We start from the raw sequence: 21,998 nt of genomic DNA, 5'->3' as shown, positions 1-21,998 counted from the left end.
ACCATTACTAAGTATATGTATGTCAACAGTGGCTGCTTCTCCTAAGTTGTCATTGCTTAGTGGTTCTGTGCTTTGATTAGGATGCACAGAGTCCTGGGTTCGAACCTTGTCATTCATTTTATTTTCATACTGTCCAGACAGGCTAGGGGATGTGGCTGCGTTTAAGCAACTTTGCTCTATGTTGCTCCATGTTGCCCTATGGTGCACTGGTTGGCATGGCGCGCACGTCCGCGCAAACACATTGCGCTGGTTAAAGCGCTATTGCGCTGGGTACAGCACTCTTAAACTTTGGGCAACTCTATTGTGCTGGGTAAAGCGCTGCTTAACTGCAAGCAATTATGTATCAGGATCCTTTAAAAATTTAATATTTTGTTCACTGATACATTGGCCATTTCACTGTTTTTTAATGATATTTTAATCATATGTGTCAGGTATTATTCCATGTACTGATTTAAAACATAAATAAGAAGGGGAGTGGTGGGGCTCGAACCGTGAATGCCTCTTCTTTGTGCAAACATTCTACCATTACGCTATTGCTATTTGGTGTGATTTGCATAAACATTCTTTCTTATGCTCTTCCATGTCGGAATTGCTAACTACAGCTAAGCAATGGGCACACCCGCGCACACACGTGCAAATACGGGCAGCTATTTCAGGAATTTAAAAAAAATAAAATTCATTTTATACTTTTCATAACTGTGATGGGGGTTTACAATGTCAGGGAGTGTGGTGTTTGGTGCTAGGACATTTGAGCGGACTCGCTCTTGTGTGCTTTCATTTTCCTTTTACAAACCTTGCAGGGGCGTGGCTGTTTAGACTGCTTGGCAGTCGGACACACCCCCTGCTTTCCTACCCAGTCCGTGTAAGACTTACAGTTGAGTCAGTGTGCCCTCATGAATATTCATGGCACGCTGACGTCATACCGTTCAACTGCAGCCTCTGAGTAAGACTTATTAAGTCTTACATGGAGGATTCATGAATCCGGGGGTTCATCTTTGGGGGGAACCTCCATTACTTCTCCTTGAGAGCAACCTGTGAACATAAACATCCCTCTACAGGCGGGAGACTCCATTGCTGTTCCTCCAGTTATCACTGCTGTTCAACATTCCGGTAGAAGCACCAGTTTATTCAATCATAATAGTAACCATACTCAAAACCCTCCACCGCAATGCAATTTTGTACCATCCAGAGCGGATTTACTCTCGTGTCTACAATTTGACTCTAACATTAACCCTTTTTTACAGGAACTGAACTCTGTTGATTCTACTAATCAGTCTTTTCAAGCTGATTCCATGTGCATTACTGAATTGAAACACTTACTGTTTAAACTGGAAAGAATGTTTTTTCTTTTAAAAATGTACAGTTAGATATTCTATATTTAGCTACTTGTTTCAGTAAGAATATTGTTCCTTTTGGTCTTCGCTTTGTTAAATTTCCTAATAATTTGAGTAGAGATTCTACTCTGTACAAAGAATTGGTCACTCTTTATAACAACACAGGTCTTCAGGTTGTGAGAATGCTCATTCGTCACAAAGAGATGGTACTTACTAATTTAAGGTCTGAAATTGTACAGTTACATTCACTTGTCCTTTCTCACCCGGACTTCCCATCTCTCTTACATATTTTTAATGGCATTCTCCCCCAGTGTTACCAGACATGTAGCCACTATTATCAACTGCAAGAAACAAACGTTACGCAGAGATGTCACCCAATACAATAATAACACTACTTACCCTCTCAGAAGAGATTTCAGCCACCGTTTCAGTTTTAGGAATCAGTTAGAAGACACCTGTTCTGTTGCTCAGAACTTGGTTGTTCCCGACACTGTTTTGCTTAATCCAGTCCCCTCACTTCAGTCTGTCACTCAGCCTACTCCCCCTTCCCCTTTCCCTACCCAGTCTATCCCCTCCACTACTCCCAGTTCTCATCAGTTCTCCAACTCTTTTTCTCTCACTCCTTCTCTTCCTATCCATTCCCCCTCCCCAGTTCCTTTATCCTCTCCTGCTTCTGTTAATCCTCCCTGTGCCTCTCTGGCACAGACTCAATCTGTTTCCTCTGATCTTCTTCACTCTAATGTGTCTCCTTGTCTTGCTGACATCACGGACCCTATTCATGTACTCAATCATCCTGCCCAGCTTAATGAAGATGATTCCACTTTTTTATCTCAAGGAACTCGGAGAGACAGCACTACAAGGAGAGTTCCCAGGGGAGGACAATGCATTTACATGACACGAAGCAGCATCCAGAAGGAAGGAATGCATCCAGTTCCTCTAACATCTCCTTCGAGCCGACCTTTACCTCCGGGCAGACAGTTTCCTCTTCGTTCGATACCGGGCAGACAGTTCCCTCTTCGTTCGATATCAGACAGGGGTCTCCCCAGAGGTCGTCCCTGGAGAATCTATTAGCAGAGTTGTGCCCTGTTTCCTCCGATGTTTTCAATCTCACGGACAGAATCCTTCCCCCTGGCTGCCTCCAGGTTCTACAGAAGGGCTTTACTTTCATCCCGGCGCAGAGGGCAGATTTATCCTCCTTGCTGCTAGACCTGCGTCTTTACCTTAGGAAATTGAACTTAAAACTAATTTGTGACAAAAACTCAGAACTGGACAATGATTTAGTTAATGTTAAGTTTAACATCCCACACAAGCGCAGTTTGTTTAATCCACCCTTAAACAACACTTTGCAGATCTTTCTGAAATTATGTGAAAAAGACTTTCGTACGTTACTCAACACTCCTTCTCCTAATAAATGGTTCAACCTTACTGGAGAACAAGCCTCCGCTCTAAAATTTTTACAAGATGATAAATCACTCAGAATTATGACAGCAGATAAAGGGACAGGAGTGGTACTGATGGAACAAGACCGATATGTCAACACACTGCAGAGAGACCTTAATAACAGTACCTATTACAACTCAGTACAGTTGTCAGATGTTAATCGTGCATTCAAAGGAATAGACAAAGCACTAAAATTACTCACCAGACAGCAAGCTATCTCCACGGATGAAGCGGAATTCATGTCAGTCCCTCAACCACAACTGGCAAAGTTATTTGGAATCCCTAAATTGCACAAGGATATCTCTAATCCTCCTTTTCGACACATTGTTTCGAATCAAAAAACCAAGACTGAGAAAATTTCTGAATATTTGGACTGGTTACTCAACCCAGTTGACAAGCTTCCCCTTTTTACCTCCGGGATTCTTGGGGTTTCCTTAACATGCTGTATGAGAACCCACCTTCTTCATCTAATATTTTACTTGTCACTTTGGACATTGAAGCCCTCTATACCAACATACCACATTTAGAAGGCATTGAATACCTCAAATCTTACTTGTCTCAAAAGACTGGTTTCAGCACACAGAAGATTGATACCATTTGTACTCTTACCTCCTTGGTACTTGAAGGAAACTACTTCCACTTCAATAATATTATCTACCATCAGGTTAGGGGGGTGGCCATGGGCTCAAAAATGGCCCCCGCCTATGCAAATCTGGTGTTAGCTGCCTGGGAAATTAATTCCCTCATACATCTACCTGATTTCAAGTTTGTGCGTCTATATAAAAGATACATAGATGATGTGTTTTTCGTTTGGGAAGGTGGAGAACAACGTTTACACAACTTTTGGAGACACACTCTTCTTCTCTACCTTTCCTTAACTTCAAGTTGTCCTCATGTGGTACTCAGATTAACTTTCTAGACACCACCATTTCTTTTGATCCCACTTCACTGTCATGGAACTCTACTATCCATAGAAAATCTACCTTCAGAAATAACTACTTGGATTATACTAGCATGCACCCTCCTTTCATGAAACGTAACCTAGCTAGGGGTCAGTTCATCCGCATTTCCCGGTTGGTCAGTGATGACTTGAACTTTAGTAAGGAATGTTCTGTATTAAAACATTTTCTACTACAGAGACATTATCCATTAAATCTACTTGATTCCCTTATTTCTGAAGTTTCTGAAGCTAGACATGTCAAATTTCAGCCTATCATTAGAAATGGCTTTCGTCCTAGAAGTTCCACTGCTTCTAGTACTGATAACCCCCTCCAACACCTCCTCCCATACATTGAGGCAATGCTTAACTGAAACCAGCCTTCCCTCTTATCAGCACGCAGGTCTTCACCAAAACACTTCAGCACTTACTTCTGTCTCTGCAAACACTCCTCCCCCTATAGATACACCCCTGAGTGCTTCTTCAGAACCCCCTTCACAAGACCCTTCAGTGCGTGATTGGTATGTGTCTTTCCCTTTACCCATTTGCAGAGATTCTAAGCGCATTAAAGATATTATTTCTGCCAATTGGGACATACTAACTAATAGCCAGGAGGTCTTTAACAGATTAGGTGATTCACCAGTGTTTTCACATAAAAAAACAAAACCCTTGAGAGCTTCCTTCGAGAATAGAGACTCTCCATTTTCAACTGAAATTGTTTCTTCTCAAGGTCTCATCCCTGGGATGTTCACATGTGGCTCCTGTGTAGCCTGTTCACACATTCATACAGGACACTCTTTTCAGTTCAAACATAATTCTTACACTATTCGGTTTAACCGTCATTTTGACTGTAAATCAACGTGTTATTTATGCTGCAGTTTGCATGTCCTGTCCAGCGTTTTACATTGGTAAAACAATGAGAAGACTGTCTTCGAGAATTAAGGAACACTTGGCAGCAATTAGAAATGGAGATTTGAGAAATGCCTTAATGAAACACAATTTACTTTGCCCTAATTTTATAGATTTCAAATTTCTCATTTTACAGGGACTGGACAATTTCTTTGGTGATGTCAACACTTTATTAGAGGTTAAAGAATTAACTTGGCAGCTTAGACTTAATGCAGATGCTGCTCCAGGTTTGAATGGGAATCTGAATATTAAGTGAGGAATATTAAGTGCTAGTTTCACATTGCCTACTTGTTACTACACTGCTTCTAAGGTCATGGTTTATTTTTTGCCACTCTATATTGATTGACAGTTCAATCTCTTCTTTCTCTGTGCTTGTTTGCCATGTGACACTTAGCTCATTGGAACACAGTTTTGTTTTAGAACTAGCTTACTGTACATTTTTCCAACTCTAAATTGAATGACAGTTTTATCTCTTTCTGTGTGCTTGTTTGCTATGTGACATTTAGCTCATTGGAGCACAGTTCTGTTTTTGAACCAGCTGACTGTACATTGGTTTAGAATTTTTACACACCACCCATTTCATGTTCATTATATAATGTTCCAGCTAAAATCTGTTATTTCTGACGAAGTCCCTGACACTTAATAAAGGGATGAAAGCGCTAATCACTGGCTCCATTTATTTTTTACAATAATTGAAGTTTTTGCTGTGTGTATATATATATATATATATATATATATATATATATATATATATATATATAGAGAGAGAGAGAGAGAGAGAGATATGTATATATATAGATATATACATATATACATATATACATATATATACATATATAGATATATACATATATAGATATATATATATATATATATAAATATATATATATATCTAAAATATATATATATATATTATTTATTTATTTATTTTATTTATTTTACATTTGTTAACCGGGCTAGTCCAGCTGGATACATGTCCATTTTCAGTGGAGGCCGAGGAGAAAACTCCGTTACACTACTAAAATAATACTTTCAAAATACTTTACAAATACTTTTAAAAAAGAAATCAAGTCAGATACAACGATATGATAGAATAAACATTCAATTTCAGCCTGCTACATTGAGTATGGGATTTAAAATACTTTGTTAGCTTGGGCAGAAGATAAGGCAAACATTTACATACACAATTGTACTGCAAGAATAGTTGAAGCATAACTTATTGTTATGAAGGAAATGGCATTCAGCTTGGAGAGGAGATTTTAAATTGCAAGCGGAGGAAGTAAGAAGAAGGATGGGTGGTGGAGAAAGCAGATATTATGGGAAAAAAAAAGAAAAGGTTAGTCAGGGTTATGGCAAGAGCATAGCCAGTGGTTGGAAAGGAAGAGTTTTAGGTTGGTTTTGAATAGTGGGAGAGATGTAAGGCAAGTAAGGTCATTTGGTAGATGGTTCCATATTTTACCCACTGAGTTGGAGAATAAGGAATTACCTGCTAAGTTATTAGATAAAGAAGTATGGATCAGAATTTTGTTGGATGAGCGTAAATTCCTCAGATTGTTATATGGCATAATGAGGGTGGAGAGCATTGGAGTATTGTCAGGGTGGTAAAGGGCTTTGTGGGCAATAGTGAGTTGGTTGAATGATATTAGCTGAGGTAGCTCTAGCCAGCCTAGTTTTTTTAGGTTATGACAGTGATGAGTCCTATATGGAGAGTTTGTGGCAAATCTGGCAATACTGTTATAGGCTGTAGATAGTTTGTTAAGATTGTACTTAGAGAGCTTAGTATAGATGGGGGAGGCATATAATAGGGTAGAGATTAAGTGGGTTCTAGCTATAGTAGTTCTGGCTTCAGGAGTTAGGAAAGATTTGATTCTGTACAGAGAACCTAGTTTTCTATTGGTAGATTTAATTGTAGCGTTTATGTGGTTGTCAAATTTTAGTTGATTGTCGATTGTAATACCTAAGAGTTTGGTTGTATGGTCAGGAGAGATAAGGGTACCGTTATTGGATGTAAGTACAAAGCTAAAAGAGGGAGACATATGAGTAGGTGTAAAAAGTAGGAGTTTGGTTTTCTTAGGGTTGAGAAGGAGACAATGGTTAGAGAACCAGTGCTCAATGGTTGTGAAGGTTTTTTGTGTGAGTGAGTTAAGTTCAGATTGTGTTGGGGCAGAGCAAATGACGGTGGTGTCATCTGCATATTGAATGCAAGTTGACAGAGGAGTGGCTAGATGAAGGTCATTAATAAATATGGAAAACAGTAGAGGACCTAGGATAGATTCCTGGGGAACCCCTATAGAGGTGGGGAGGAGGTCTGAGAGATGGTTATGCCAGAGAACAGCCTGTTTTCGGTTGTCCAGGTAGGATGTGAACCAGTCTATTGCAGGATTATCAAGAGAGAGAGCTTTTAAACGATGGAGGAGCAGATGATGATTGACCATGTGAAATGCTTTGGACAGGTCAACAAAGAATGCTGAAGAAAGAAGATTTTTATTACGGTTAGTGTTGATTGAGTCGATGAAGGATAGTAAGGCTGTGGTGGTACTATGGAAAGGCCGAAAACCATGTTGACAGTAAGCTAGGAGATTATGGTCTAATAAGTGATTTAATACCTGCTTGTGGATACATTTCTCCATTATTTTTGCAAGAGGAGATAGCAATGCTATGGGGCGGAAGTTGGAATATTCCAAAGAGTCACCCCCTTTAAAGAGAGGGATAATATGTGAAATTTTCCAGATAGAGGGAACCACACCTTCTTGTAAGGTCCTATTAATAAGTACGGAGATGGGGTAGGCAATGGCTTTTGCACTTAGTTGAAGGTATTCAGCAGGTAGTTTGTCAGCTGAGGGGGTGGACGGTTTTAATTTCTGTAGCAAGGATGAGATATAAGAGGTAGGTATTGATTTGAGGTGGAAAGTGGGTGGGGTAGGGGTGGAGGATGGTAGTTTGGAGATATCAGGGCTTTGTTGGTTTGCTAGTTTAAGTATAGCCGAGGTAAAGAAAGTGTTAAAGGCATTGGCAGTTTGTAATGGGCAGTCAGGGGTAGAGCCTAGTGGATTTGGTGTAGTGACTTTGCCAGGGGAGGTTAGCATGTTAATAGCAGTCCAAAATTTTTGAGGTTGATGAAGGGATGATTGTTGTAGTTTAGTATAAAAATTCTTTTTGTCTTGTAGGATAGCTTTTTTTGTGGTGTTTCTTTGTTGTCTGTATGCTAGCTGGTCTGTTATATTTTTAGTGTTTCGCCATTTTGCCCAGATTTTATTTCTACTGTGGATAAGTTTCCTAGTATCGTTAGTGAGCCATTGGGCTGTTTTAGATTTAATCCTTCTAGTACGCATTGGGGCATGGTGTTCGAGTATGGTCAGAAAAGTATTATTAAAGTGACTAACAGCTTCATCTATTGGGAGAGAACTAAGAGGTGTCCAATTTATTTTCCTAAGTTCATTTTGAAACAGATTGGCGTCAAATAATTTTTTGCAACGAGATGTTCTGACTAAAGTAGGGATGGTAAAACTTGATTTATGCCTGATAATATATGTAAGTAAGTGGTCGCTAAGGTCATCAGGAGAGTACCTGTTGTGTATTTTTGGTGTGGACTATTTGTTAATATCCAGTCAAGTATGCTTTCCTTGTTGTTAAGTTTGTTAATTCTTGTAGGTGAGTTAATGGTTTGAGAGAAGCCATGTAGGTTTATATGGGTGGAAGGATTGGTTTGATTGCATAAGTTCCAGTCAATGTTAACGTCTCCTAGGAGTATTGTTTCTTGGGGAGATTAAGGAAAGCCAATTTAGTAGGTCTTCTAATATAGTAGGGTTTTTCCTGGGGAAGATATGTACAGACAATGTAAATTGTTTTATGATGGTTTAGCTGCAGTTTTGAAATAATTATATCAGTATTATTGTCTGATGGTAGATTATATGTAGTTTTACTGAGTAGCAGTCCGCTTTTATAGAGAATTGCAGCCCCACCACCTTTTTTTTTAAGCGATCTTGCCTGAGGATGTTATAGCCTGGGGGGCTAATTTCATTATCTTTTATAGAGGGTTTGAGCCATGTTTCTGTTAGGCAGAGGATGTCAAATTGTTGAACATCTAGAAGAGCATGAATTAGTGGTATTTTATTACAGATGCTATTATGTTTAGATGGGCAATTGAGAGTGATTTGGGGCTTTAGTGGACTGTGTTGGCTTAGTTTGGAAAAGGTGGCATTTAGTGGATGGTGGGGATGAGTTTGGGCGGGATTGGGGTGAATGTCGCCATCTAATAATGAGTGGATTAATATAGGGTTGAAATATTTAGGGGTTTTGTAGTAGTAGTTGGAATATTTTTTGATGATATGGTTTGGATATTTAAAGTGAGAGACGGTGATATTTGGCTTGAAGGTAGGAGGTATTGTAGATAACATAGAGATAACTTACAGACAGAGTTAGGGGTGTTATTAGTGTCTGTTTGTGAGGGATTGTAGGAGAAAGAGGAAGGGTTGTTCATAGGAGGTTAAGAGATAGGTAGCTGCAAGAGTAGTTAGGAGAGTTAGGAGTAGTAAAGGTAGGTATTGTGAAGGCATGCTTAAAAAGAATGTGATGAGTTGGGAATGCAGGATTAAGGAGTGTGGCTTTAAGAATAGGTAGGCAGGAGGAGTTATAGTAGAGGGAGTGGAACAATTATGGGGTGTGGTAATAGGAGGAGGTGTGATAGGTTGGGAGGAGGAAGGGAGTGACTATGAGGGTATAAATGTAGAGGTGCTAGGGGTGGGTGGGATTTGGGGTAGGGGAGCGGAGTGAGCCGAGAAGGCGAATGGAGCGGGAAGACACAAGAGAGTGGTATAGCAGTGTGAAAGAAAAACAATCTGTAAGGTGAGGAAGCAGCAGGTGGGTATGTAAAGGTAAGAGGTAAGTATGAAGTTAATTAACCTCTGAAAATAGACAGGTTTGTAGAGATACGTGCAGCAGAAGGGTTTGGCAGGGTTCAGAGAGAGTAGACAGCAAACTGGGTTAGAGAAATAGATTTGGGAACAGGACAAAAGTAAGGTGTTGGAGAGTGTAGAAATAGTGAGGCAAGAGTAGATAGGATAGTAGTAGGATGCCACCTAGTGGTCAAAGTCAGTGACTTATGCAGGTAAGAAAGGGGTAATAGAGAAGGAGAGGAAAATAAAAGTATCGCCAGATTACAATGATATATAAGGGGTGGATATAGGATAAGAGTCAGTTCTAGTATAGTGGAGGGGGCAGGGGCTATTGGCTGCTGGCAGTCCTGAACAGGTAGCTAGACTAGTAGGCCCGAGATTTGTCCTATGGGTAAAACATGATGGAATAAAACATACTTTAGCAGTCAGTTTGGGATGGTATCGCAGAAGAGTAGTGGGATTGGAGCTTTAATGGGCTCAAGTTCTGATTTTCCAGGAGGATAGAATGCAGTTAGGTAGCTGCTCGCAGGGTCCACCCAGTCAAAAACTAGTAAAAAAAAAAAATAGTGGAGAGAGAGATGAAGATGATAAGTCAATCAGAAAAAACAGTAGAGAGCATATTCTACATGCACGAAACATATATCTAAACAACTGTAGTAGTAAAAACAAATACATTAAATAAATTGCTATATTAAACGCAGAAACTGGGTATTCATATTAAAGCAGAAACAGAAAACAATAGAAAACATGGAATATTAAAGGAATACTGACAAGAATATTCTAACTGTTCAGTTGTTCAATTAGGTTAAAGGCAATGGTAGCGGCTTTGTAGGTAGGGGTAGTGCGTGCTACAGTCCTTAAAAATTTGCTAGGCTGTGAGGGAGACTCTATATGTCACAGACAGCCCGTGACTGAGAGCAGATGCTGGGCGACTGACCTATCGGTGCACAAGCACGCTTATAAAACCCCATCTAAAGTGAATTGTAAATATACACGTTAATAGTAATTATGGGAAAATAAATGGAGAAATAATGTACATAAACAAGTCCTGTTAGGACGCCTAAAAGGGCGCCAAGGAATAATAGCGCTACACTACTACTACGCTACAAATAATGTACTTAAAGATGTCCTGTTAGGTCGCCTAAAAGGGCGCCAAGGAAAGCACTACACAGTCGCGTTAGCAGGTAGGGATAGGATAATACTATTAAGTCACTATATATATATATATATATATATATATATATATATATATATATATATATATATACATATATATATGTATAAAATATGTGTGTGTGTATATATATATATATATATATATGTATATGTATATGTATAAAATATATATAAAATATATATATATATATATATATATATGTATATGTATATGTATAAAATATATATAAAATATATAAATATATAAACTCAAACTCAAGGCAAACACAAACTTCTCAAAACTGAAGGAAGGAACTAGAGAAAGCAGCGCAGCACACGGACAGAAGTAAAATAAAATTCCTTTAATGTATGTTAAGCGCTTTTCGTTTGGTACAATGCACAAACTTCTTCAGACTATCAAACCTTCTTACACTGATACTATAAATACTAGCTCAATTAACAGCTCAATTAAGCAATAAAGTCAGTCATAAACATTTAAAAAGACATTGGGCAGGATTCACGAAGGCTTGCACGGAGTCTAAGAGTAGTGTAAGACTCCATGCAGCCTTCGCGATCCAGGAACAGCCCTAAAGTCCGTGTAAGAGACCAGCTAAAACGTCTCTTACACGGAGTGGGCATGGATATGCTAATCACCTCACTTGCAGCCGAATAGCATCAAATGAGGTAGATTAGCGATCCAGGAAGCCCAAAGCAGCCCGTGTAAGAGCCGTTTTAGCTGCAGAAATGTATTCAGTTGACAACTGAATATGTTTCTGCAAAAAACACAATGGAGCCATGTCAGCTCCAAATAAAGGGTGCATATGTGTCAGGCAGCATGCCAATGGCCAAATATGTGGCCATTGGCAAGGTACCCTGATGCAAATATGAGAAATATTTTAAAACATAAAAATGAAGGTTATAAACCCACAACTTTGGGTTTTATGCAATACATGGATTTACAATGCAGGGACCAGCAGACCAAAAACAACATGGCCACCATTTAGTGGTTGCTAAGGGGGGAAGCTGAGTCTAAGACATGTAACTAAGCATTAGTAGGCAATCTGATGCAAATGAGTGTTAGGATACTGAATTCCACTGTCACATAGCAAATGAGCACATTCTGAGTAGTGTAAGAGTTACATAAGGGGGAGGAACAGAGTAGGAGATAGGTGACATCACAAGGGGGAATGGCAGAAAGAAATGCAGTTCATTGGAGGTCAGTGTTACATGACAGATGTCAGACACATATCATGGAAAGAGGAGTGCCACAACATAAGCATGGGAAAGTCAAGAAATGGAAGGTGTACACTGTTGCCTACACCAAAGTTTCTTGCTGGGCGTGCATGTGCACGTGTGCGCGCCATGAAGCGCGAGTAGGACAGTGTGCGCGCGTGTAAGGCAGACTGAGCATGTGGGAGCCTGTTGGTAGATGTTTAAAACTGTTTGCACTGGTGTGCGCACGTTTTAACCCGAATAAGCAGATTCTGAACCGTGTAAGCATGTGTGCGCACGTGTAAGCCACTGTGAGCGTGTTTCTGCTGGTATGCACGCTGCTCCCCCCTGAGGAAACAGAAAGGAAAAAGGAAGCAACAGAATTCGTAGGAAGCTAGCAGGGAATACTGCTAGAGCTAGCAGGTGAAAACAATTAGAAGCAGGCAATTACACAGGCAGAATAGTAGCCCAGCCCAGCACTTAAAACTCTGCAAACAGCAGTGCAGGATGTTTCTCTCAAGAGACACTGCAAGACAGGAGTAAGCTATTAGAAGTGAAAACTGAAAAAGCTGAACTCAGAGCAGAAATGTTAGGGGCTGCCATAGCTGTCATAATGAGACATAGGCGACTTGCTGAGGGTGGTGACAATGCAGATGGTGCCAGACAACCCACAGTGAGGAGACGGAGAAGAGTGTACAGGCCCAGGGTCACCTACCAGGGGTTACATGAGCTGGAGATTGTAGAGCACTATAGAGTGGACAGAGAGCTCCTGCAGAAAATAGTTGAGCTGTGCAGGCCACGCCTCACACACAGAACCAACAGAAGGGAACCCATCCCAGTGGAAACCAAGGTATGTGTTGGCCTAAGAATACTAGCAACAGGTACCTTTCAAAGACCAACTGGTGATATGATGGGGATATCACAGGCATCAGCCTCCAGGGTACTGCACCAGTTCCTGGATGCCATGTCAGCACATGTCGGTGATCATGTATATTTCCCCAATGCCCGTGAGGTATTGGCCAGCAATATGCGTCTCTTCCAGCAAATAGCGGAATACCCTGAGGTAGTGGGTGCAATAGACTGCACATATGCATCAAAGCACCAGCCGGTGAGCGGGATAGGGCCTACATTAACCGCAAGGGCTTCCCCTCCATCAACTGCCAGGTCATGTGTGATGCCCAGGGCATAATAATGAATGTGTGTGCTGGCTGCCCTGGGAGCTACCATGATTCCCACATCTGGCATTTGACACAGCTGTACCAGACATTTGCCAATGGGGACATCCCACACAGACACCTAGTGGGGGATGCAGGTTATGCACTGGAGCCGTGGCTGATGACACCCATCAGAAACGCACACACACCTGAACAGGAACGCCATAATGAGGCACACGCACAAACACGTAATGTAATAGAGCATGTGTTTGGGCTGCTCAAGTCATGGTTCCGGTGTCTGGACACATCTGGTGGAGCCTTGCAGTACACACCAACTACATGTACCCAAATTGTCATGGTATGTGCTATGCTACATAATATGATCTTGCGAAAACAGCTGCAGCAGGACCAGCATAGGGCTGGGCCAAACAGCCCCCCACCATTGCCAAGGCCATCACAGGCAGAGCGTGACTCAGAGGAGGAACAACCTGAACCTGCCCCAGTAGGCAGAAGGAGGCATGCCCAGTATGCCCTGGCCTTGGCAAAGAGGCAACGCATAGCACATACACTGGCTCAGTAGGAACCCTGGGAATAATACCCCCTCTGACTCACTCAAATAATAACAGGGATGCCTAAAATGACATGACCTGCTCACAAACATGTACAGGGAGTGTAATATGTGCATCCGACAGAGGCAGCCCTGCAGCACCACCTGAGGCATGAATGACATGTGTTAAGTAATGTAACATCATGTACTATATGCACACCTGAGGACCGTGACTAACATCCTACCCTCACCAAGCATCATGCCACAATATGACAATGAGATGATCAATTGCAATAATTGGCTGAAGTATTGCAGTTAGTCAAAGGGGATCCAATGTGTGCCAGCCTGGGATGATATGCTGAGCATGACATGATGCTCCACCAGCTAGGACTGGCGTGCACCTATCAGTGCAGGCCGTATGGATACTGGCAAAGGCTGTTGTTACCCACAGCGTGCCCTGAATAGGTAAGGCTCAAAACACAAACCTACCTCCATAGGTATCAGAAGGGATAAGAACCTAGATGTAATGCTACCCAATGCCAGAAGTCTAAACAGCAAGATGCATGCAGTCTAAACTCACCCAGTATGGAGAATGTTGATATCTGTGCTGTAACAGAAAACTGGGTCAAGGCTCACAACAGCACCCTAACACTACCAGGTTACACCTCATACTGTGCTGTACAGCCTCAAAACATGGAACAAGTTACAAAAGGAGGGTGACTAGCAATAATTGTCAAGGATAACCACACCCCCATGTTGGTACCACAACAAGAAGCAGCATGGACTAGCCATGGTCAAGTAACAGTGGCTAAAACTGCCTCCCAGTTTATAGCCTGCTACAGACTACCGTCACAACACCAGGAACTGCACCTGGCCTAAGTTGGAATACATGAATATATCAAGCCCTCCAAACCACATTATATTGGGTGACTGAAAATACCCAGACATAGACTGGGAGCATTATACTAGCTCCAACACTGTAGGACAAAAGTTCATAGAATCCATAAACCAAAATGCCCAGGAACAACGTACCACTCCCACAAGAGGGGTAAGCATACTGGATGTGATAATCAGCAACATGGGTACTGGATGGCAAAATGAGAAGTGTATCCCTCACTGGTAAGACCAGACCATAGAGTAATCACACTGGATATACACATCCTGACCACAGGCCCTGGCCAGAAAACCACAGTGAAAAACATGTGTAAAGCAAAAGTTGCACTCCTCCAAACTGATGTGGAATCCATTAAAGGCCCTGTGCAGGTGCAAAAAATGAACACTGCCAGGAATGCTTGGATTATGCAATCCTAAATTAAAACAAGACACAATGCCATACACACAGGCATCTGGCATGGTGGACTCCAGCCATTACCAAACCATGCAAGAGAATGAGGAAGTTACTACATGATAGAGCAAACATAAAAAAAGAAGTAAACACTGATCAGTAGTATGGCAATAAAATATGTCCACACATACAATCCACTAAGGCCAGCTACAACAAGTTGAATCTGTGAATCTTGAGGCAATGTTACACCTGCCCCACCCAACCCTCAACTCCCCCCCCAAGAAATACAAATATATGTGAGAGATGCAACCATTTATCCAAACTGGAGGCTGAGCTCCCTCAACTCAGTACTCCCAAAACTAGTCAGGAGGAGAAGGTAACCACACACACCACAAACCCAGTCCCACATAGACCTATGACAACTGCAAACCAAATACATAAACACAGAAAAACATTCCCGGAGGCCAGAATTACAAACACACCACACCAACAGAGGCCTCCAAAGCAGACACCCAAACAACTTCCAAACATAGCACATGCAACACATAGTACACAAAGCTGGTGTGCCAAACAGTCACAGGCCAGAAGGAGAAACAACATGCCTGATACAGTTGTAATAGGTGACTCCATAGTGAGACACGCTGCTGTCCCGCACACCAGACTGAACAAGGGAAAGGGTACAGTAAGCTGTCTGTAGGCTGCTACAATACGCCACATAACACAAGTATGCAGGTCACCCCAAAGCAAGTAGAAATATGATGCAGTCATAGTCCATGCTGGTGTGAATGACCTGAGATGTACCTCCTGGACTACATGAAAAGAGACATAGATGAGCTCTCCGATTATGTAGTCCAGGCCGGTATGACACTGACCGTTTGCAGCATCCTACCCTCACCAAGAATGATGCCACAGTACAAACACAGAATGATCAGTTATAACAAGTGGCACAATTACTGGTGTCATTCCAAGGGGATCCAATGTCTGTCTGCTTGGGATGTCATGCTTGACAAGCCACGCAGCTGTTCCAGGGATGCCTTGCACCTGTTACCCCTGGGCGTCTGGATATTGGATAAGGCTTTTGCCACCTCCATAGAGCCTTTCGTAGGCAAGGCTGAAAAGACTAACCCACCACCCTAGAAAACATAAGTGGAAAGAAACATAAGGGTAATGCTGACCAATGCCAGATGTGTAAACCTCAATATGCATGCTCCCGAGGCCTTCCCCAGTATGGAGAACATTGATGTCTGTGCAGTGACAGAAACCTGCTGCAAGCCTCCTGACAGCACACCAGCACTACCAGGTTATAACACATATCATGCGTTATGGCCCCAAAACCTGGAACAAAACATAAAAGGAGGGTGAGTATCCATATTCAGCACAGACACCCATACATCCAGGTAACTGACAATGCACAAGGCATTGGAGTCCACCCATGTGCAACTAACCGTAGGCAAGACTGCTGTACAGTCTGTAGCATGCTACAGACCACACTCTCACACACAGGAACCCCACCCAGCCATCCTGAAGACACTGGACAGTATGAATGTCCCACCAAATACCAAACAAGGTACTCACAAATTACCACATAGGTGGTAAACCATTATGTATGGAAGGAGTAATCAGGGACCTAGGGACACAAGTGGACAGTAACCTGTTATGTGACACACACATTGCCAATGTGGCTAGGAAGACTGTCTATATTGGACACCGTATCATGAAAGGATTCACATCTACGTCAACAGAGGTCATTGTGCCCCTATACTGTTCTCTTATCAGACCCATAATCTAGTACAATGCCTCATTTGGGATGTACCTTACTTGACATCTGCAGCAGTTAGAAAGACCTCAAAGGTACCTCACCAAGAGGATAAAGGGTCTCAAATATATGTCATATGCTGCCTGGCTGTAGACACCCCAGCTGAATGCAGTCACATACTGCCTACACAGAGGCATTGTATGTCTGTTGTACAAGGCCATGTCCAACACAGGAGTAATGGACATGCTCCACCCCAGAAAACTCAAAGCCATCGGAGCTGTGAGAGTGAGAGTTGTCAACCTCAACACATAATGAAATAGGATGTGATGGAGGGACAGATACATAACCCAGAGGCTCCCCACACCCTGGAACAGAATCCCACTCCATGTTAGGCAGAGCCCCTCACTGACACTCAACAGGAATCTTGCCAAGTGGATGGATGATCGCAGATTTACACTGGGGGTCTTCACTGTGTCACGTCCAGAGGCACAGCAAAGCAAATCATAAATGGCTATAATATTCACATAGCAAGGGGTGGCGAAAGCCACACACACTCTGGCTAGGTTTACAAATGCCCTAGGGTGGATAGCCTAGTATGAAGCTATGAACCTATGAAGATACAAATTGTACAGGACACTAAGGATAATCCCAAGGCTTCCTCAACTGATGGTAGGAACCGTGTTGGGAATTCACAGATATGCTCTGAATCACACAAATATTACAAACAACATACCAAACACACACACATATTGCCAACATACATCCTGACAGGTGTAGTGCAACCCCCCCCCCAGAATGCAAAATATCTATCCCAGCAGACTGCTGGCCCCCTGACATTGCAGATGCTGAGGTAACAGCCAGCATCTACAAAGCAAAACACACAGCAGCAATGGTATGAGATTGTGTCCTGGGCTGAGTCCAACATGGACTCCAAGAAGAATGGAATGCAAAATCACACTACTGCTCAATGTCAGCCTTACCACAGGATATGTACCCAAAGAGCAGTGTACAACAGTGGTCGTTCTCAACAAAGGTGTTGCCTGAATGGATACTGAAAACTACCACCCCAGAATCCTGAGAAGCTTGGTCTGCACAGCTATGGAAAGGATCAGTATGTACCACAGACATAAAGATATTGGGGACCTACTGACACCGGACCCTACCCTGTGTGGCTTTCTTAAGTGCAGATCCTGCCCCTAAACATGTTTGACTCATTTGAAACAGACATTACGGTAATTGATGAGGGCAATGTGGTCCACACAGCATAGCTGGACCTTGCAAAGGCTTCCATACAATACCCTACGTGTTCATTATAGATATGCTCACCAGCTTAAATATAAACCCCTATGTCAGTAGAGGGGTTGCATACCAGACCAAGGACAGAACTGACATGGTCAGACATGCTGCAGCCATGTCAGACTACAAACCAGACATAACTAGCATCCCACAAGGCTTGGTCCTGGGACCTCCCTCGTTTGGTATATATGTCCCATAGGTACAGGCCAACATGGAAGGATTGTGTCTGAACATGTTTGCAGAGGACTACAAACTGCCCACCATATCTGACCCTCCAGCTGACACAAGCATCCCACAAAAGGGCCACATAGAAACAGACAACTGGTGCCATAGCCATGTCAGCAAGCTAATTGCAGAAAAGTGTATAGTCAACCCCCGTGGATATACAGTAAGTGCCCACCAATTACCACATAGGTGTTAACCCATTACATACTTAACATGTAATGAGAGACCTGGGGACACAAGGTGACAGATATCCTGCATTGGACAAACATGTGGCTGTAGTGTTTACAGAAACATACCATATACCCACCTAATCATGAAGGTTGTCAGATCTAGATAAGGGGAGGTCATTGTGGCTCTGCAGTCATCCTTCAACAGCGTTACAATTGACTACAATAGCCCCTGTGGGATGTACCTCAGCAGACACCTCCATCGACTGTAAAGTCCTCACCAGGAGTATCAAAGAGCTTGAACAGATGCCATGTGTTGCCTGATTAAACAAACTGCAGCTACACACACTGCCATACTGCCCACCCAGAGGCAAGCTGTGCCTGATGTATAAAGCCATGTCCAAGCTGGAATCAATAAACATGCTGCACCTTGTACAATCTGAATGGCAGTGAGCTATGCACATGAGAGACCTGAACCCCAGCACTGACATACATAAAACAAGCTGTACTGCATGATCCATAACACAGAAGCCACCCCCACTCATGAGTAAACTCCCAGTACAGGTTATCCATAGAGTCACTCATCGATTCTCCTCAAGAGGAATCTTGATGAGTGGATGGGAGATGGTAGGTTTACCCTGGGTATCACTGTTATGTCACAGGTAGACAGAGGCACATTATACTAACCATGACATATGTCATGGCAAACTCCACTTACAATGTGTGTCGAAGGACAAACACACTCTCCGACTAGCATTAGAAATGGCCTAGGCACATCGCTAGTGTTTGCAAATGTACACCTATGTTGTGGAATACACTACCAATGTTGGACAAGCCTGGTTTAAGTAGTTCATATCTGAACATAATGCAACATGGTCAGATGTGCACCACTGGCCCCTAACCAGGCTGTTGTGCTCACTATGGAACTGTAAAGCAGTGATAGGACTAAAGCCCAGGATACTGTCCACCACAGTGAAAGTACTGAACCAGTACACTATACGGTACTACAGTGTTAGGTCAGTATGAAAGGATGTTGACAACTGTATGCAAAGTATCCCATGCAAGCCCTGCAGGCACAGTATAATCCCTGTTGTGTTCACACACAAAGCAGTTGGACAGTAACTACACAACATGACACACAACACACAACCATAAATGGGAGACATTTGTTGAAGTTCACACTCATCCACAAATGTGGTGGGCTGCAGAGTTCAACATATGGAAAGCTCACACTGGGCATGCTCGCACACTTTGATAAATGAGACATATGTCAGACAACATGCCATGGGAAGGCTGAACTGGGCATGCTCACACACTTAGGCCAAATCTCAGTTTAGCAGTTGGCCACACATATCTGGTATTTGTACGTGTTATTCCATGAACCAACCACATTACAGCAATCTGCCCAGTGCACACAGTTAAATGACTACAGAGACATACGTGATATAGTGGATCCCTCCCATATGCAAACATCTTCCACAGATACACAAGTTGTTCATACAAACAGGAAATGCTATGGCAATAAAGACCTGCAAACAGTCTATCAGCAACAAATAATGTGCATCTGACAATTAAACATATGGGTGTAGTGGTCAACACTAGGCTGTTTGCCCTAGGGAATGACAGCTTAGCCAGAGTTTGCTTGGCGTCTGCCTCCCCAGTACAGTAGGCTACTGTGCCACTGTAAAGTAGGTCACATAAGGCACCGTGTGAGGCTAGTGTGCTGTGCCTCTGTCAAGCAGGGACACAGTGGAGATCCCAGGGTTTGAATTTGCTAAGCCACAGCCATGTTGTTGGTGTGTGCTGGAAGAGGGTTGCTGAGGACCTCTAACAGTAAGTGGGCATCAATAACAGACTGAGGGGAGCCTTATCTGCATTGTCTGGACAATTTCACTGTCAACACTGTGTCATGATGATTATGAGGGATTGAAGTGTCATGCTGGTACTGTTCAGAGATGTCCTCCCTCTGCGGGCTACTGCTCTGCAATGTATTAGCTCACTCTGTCTGTTGGACAGCTCATATATGGCTGGTGTACATCTGACAGGTGTCCTGTTGTGGAGCAGTCATGGGTATATTTGGGATAGCATGATCAATGCAAACCTTTCACATGCTCATAGAATGCAATTGTCAAGGATTATGCAGAGTGGCCTGTATACTCCCCCAGCATGGGTCCTTTGAAGTCTTCCACCCCAGTCTTCACAAGTGTAAAGTCTGCTTTTGATAAATACAGTTTGTTTGCAGTGACAACCTTGCCTGGTGGTGGGGATGGGATATGGATGGCCAGGGAAAGGTGGGTATAGTCAGATATCAACAATGGTAGTCTACCTCTGGTGTGGAACAGTGAGTACCCATGTTGTAGATGGTCAGGTGCAATATGTATTCCCCCTTGTGGCTGTGGTGAGTGGTTCTGCCATAGCACATGGACTCACAAATTGTAGTGGCTGTAGGGTAATGTTGTAGAGGCCTGAGTAGTTCCCACACACAATATGCCTGTACCTGACGTTAACAACTGGAATGGTGTATGTGAACACCTGCATATCTTGGCACTGTTCCCAGGGAAGCAAAGTGTGTGTCCTGGATGTGGGAGGGATGGTCAGGACTGGTTGTGTTGTGTTACAGGTCCTGTGGTCACGAAGCATGGTATAAAACATAACCTGCCAGTGCGATGTGCATATCTGACCCTGACGTAGGTGGCTGCAAATGCATATATATGCTATCCCCCACCTGACAGGTAGTACTAGATGTACATACCTCTGTAGAAATAATGATGTCAGCACCCTATAAATACTGCAGGTGCAGAACAGATGCCCAGTAATTCGGATAGTGCGCTCTGCTAATGCGTCTCCCTCAAGTGTCATAACATAGTTAGGTAGGGGTTTGAATCCTGCAAATGCTCAGTGTGTGTGTGTGTGTGTGTGGGTGGGTGAGTGGGGTTGGTGTGTGTGCAAGTCTGTGTGAGGGAAATGTCCCTTTTGGCAACTGGGAAAACACACTACAGGATGCACATTCCCCTTTCTAAACACTGATGATGTCAGCACCCTATAAGTACAGCAGGAGAAGGGAAACCTCCCAGTAATGTGAATAGCGCGCTCTGCTAATGCATCCGTCTCGAGTGTCATAACATAGTTAGGTAGGGGTTTGAATCCTGCAAATGCTCAGTGTGTGTGGAGGGGGTTAGTGTGTGTGCAAGTCTGTATGAAAGAAATATCCCTTTTGGCAACTAGGAGAACACACTACAGGATGCACCATTCCCCTTTCTAAACACTGATGATGTCAGCACCCTATAAGTACAGCAGGAGAAGGGAAACCTCCCAGTAATGTGAATATCGCGCTCTGCTAATGCGTCCGTCTCAAGTGTCATAACATAGTTAGGTAGGGGTTTGAATCCTGCAAATGCTCAGTGTGTGTGGAGGGGTTAGTGTGTGTGCAAGTCTGTATGAAAGAAATATCCCTTTTGGCAACTAGGAGAACACACTACAGGATGCACATTCCCCTTTCTAAACACTGATGATGTCAGCACCCTATAAGTACAGCAGGAGAAGGGAAACCTCCCAGTAATGTGAATAGCGCGCTCTGCTAATGCGTCCGTCTCAAGTGTCATAACATAGTTAGGTAGGGGTTTGAATCCTGCAAATGCTCAGTGTGTGTGGAGGGGGTTAGTGTGTGTGCAAGTCTGTATGAAAGA

This window comes from Protopterus annectens, chromosome 7.part0 (genome assembly GCF_019279795.1).
Source record: "Protopterus annectens isolate FY-2018-M chromosome 7.part0, PAN1.0, whole genome shotgun sequence".
Lineage (NCBI taxonomy): Eukaryota > Metazoa > Chordata > Ceratodontiformes > Protopteridae > Protopterus > Protopterus annectens.
This window is presented reverse-complemented; position numbering follows the sequence as displayed.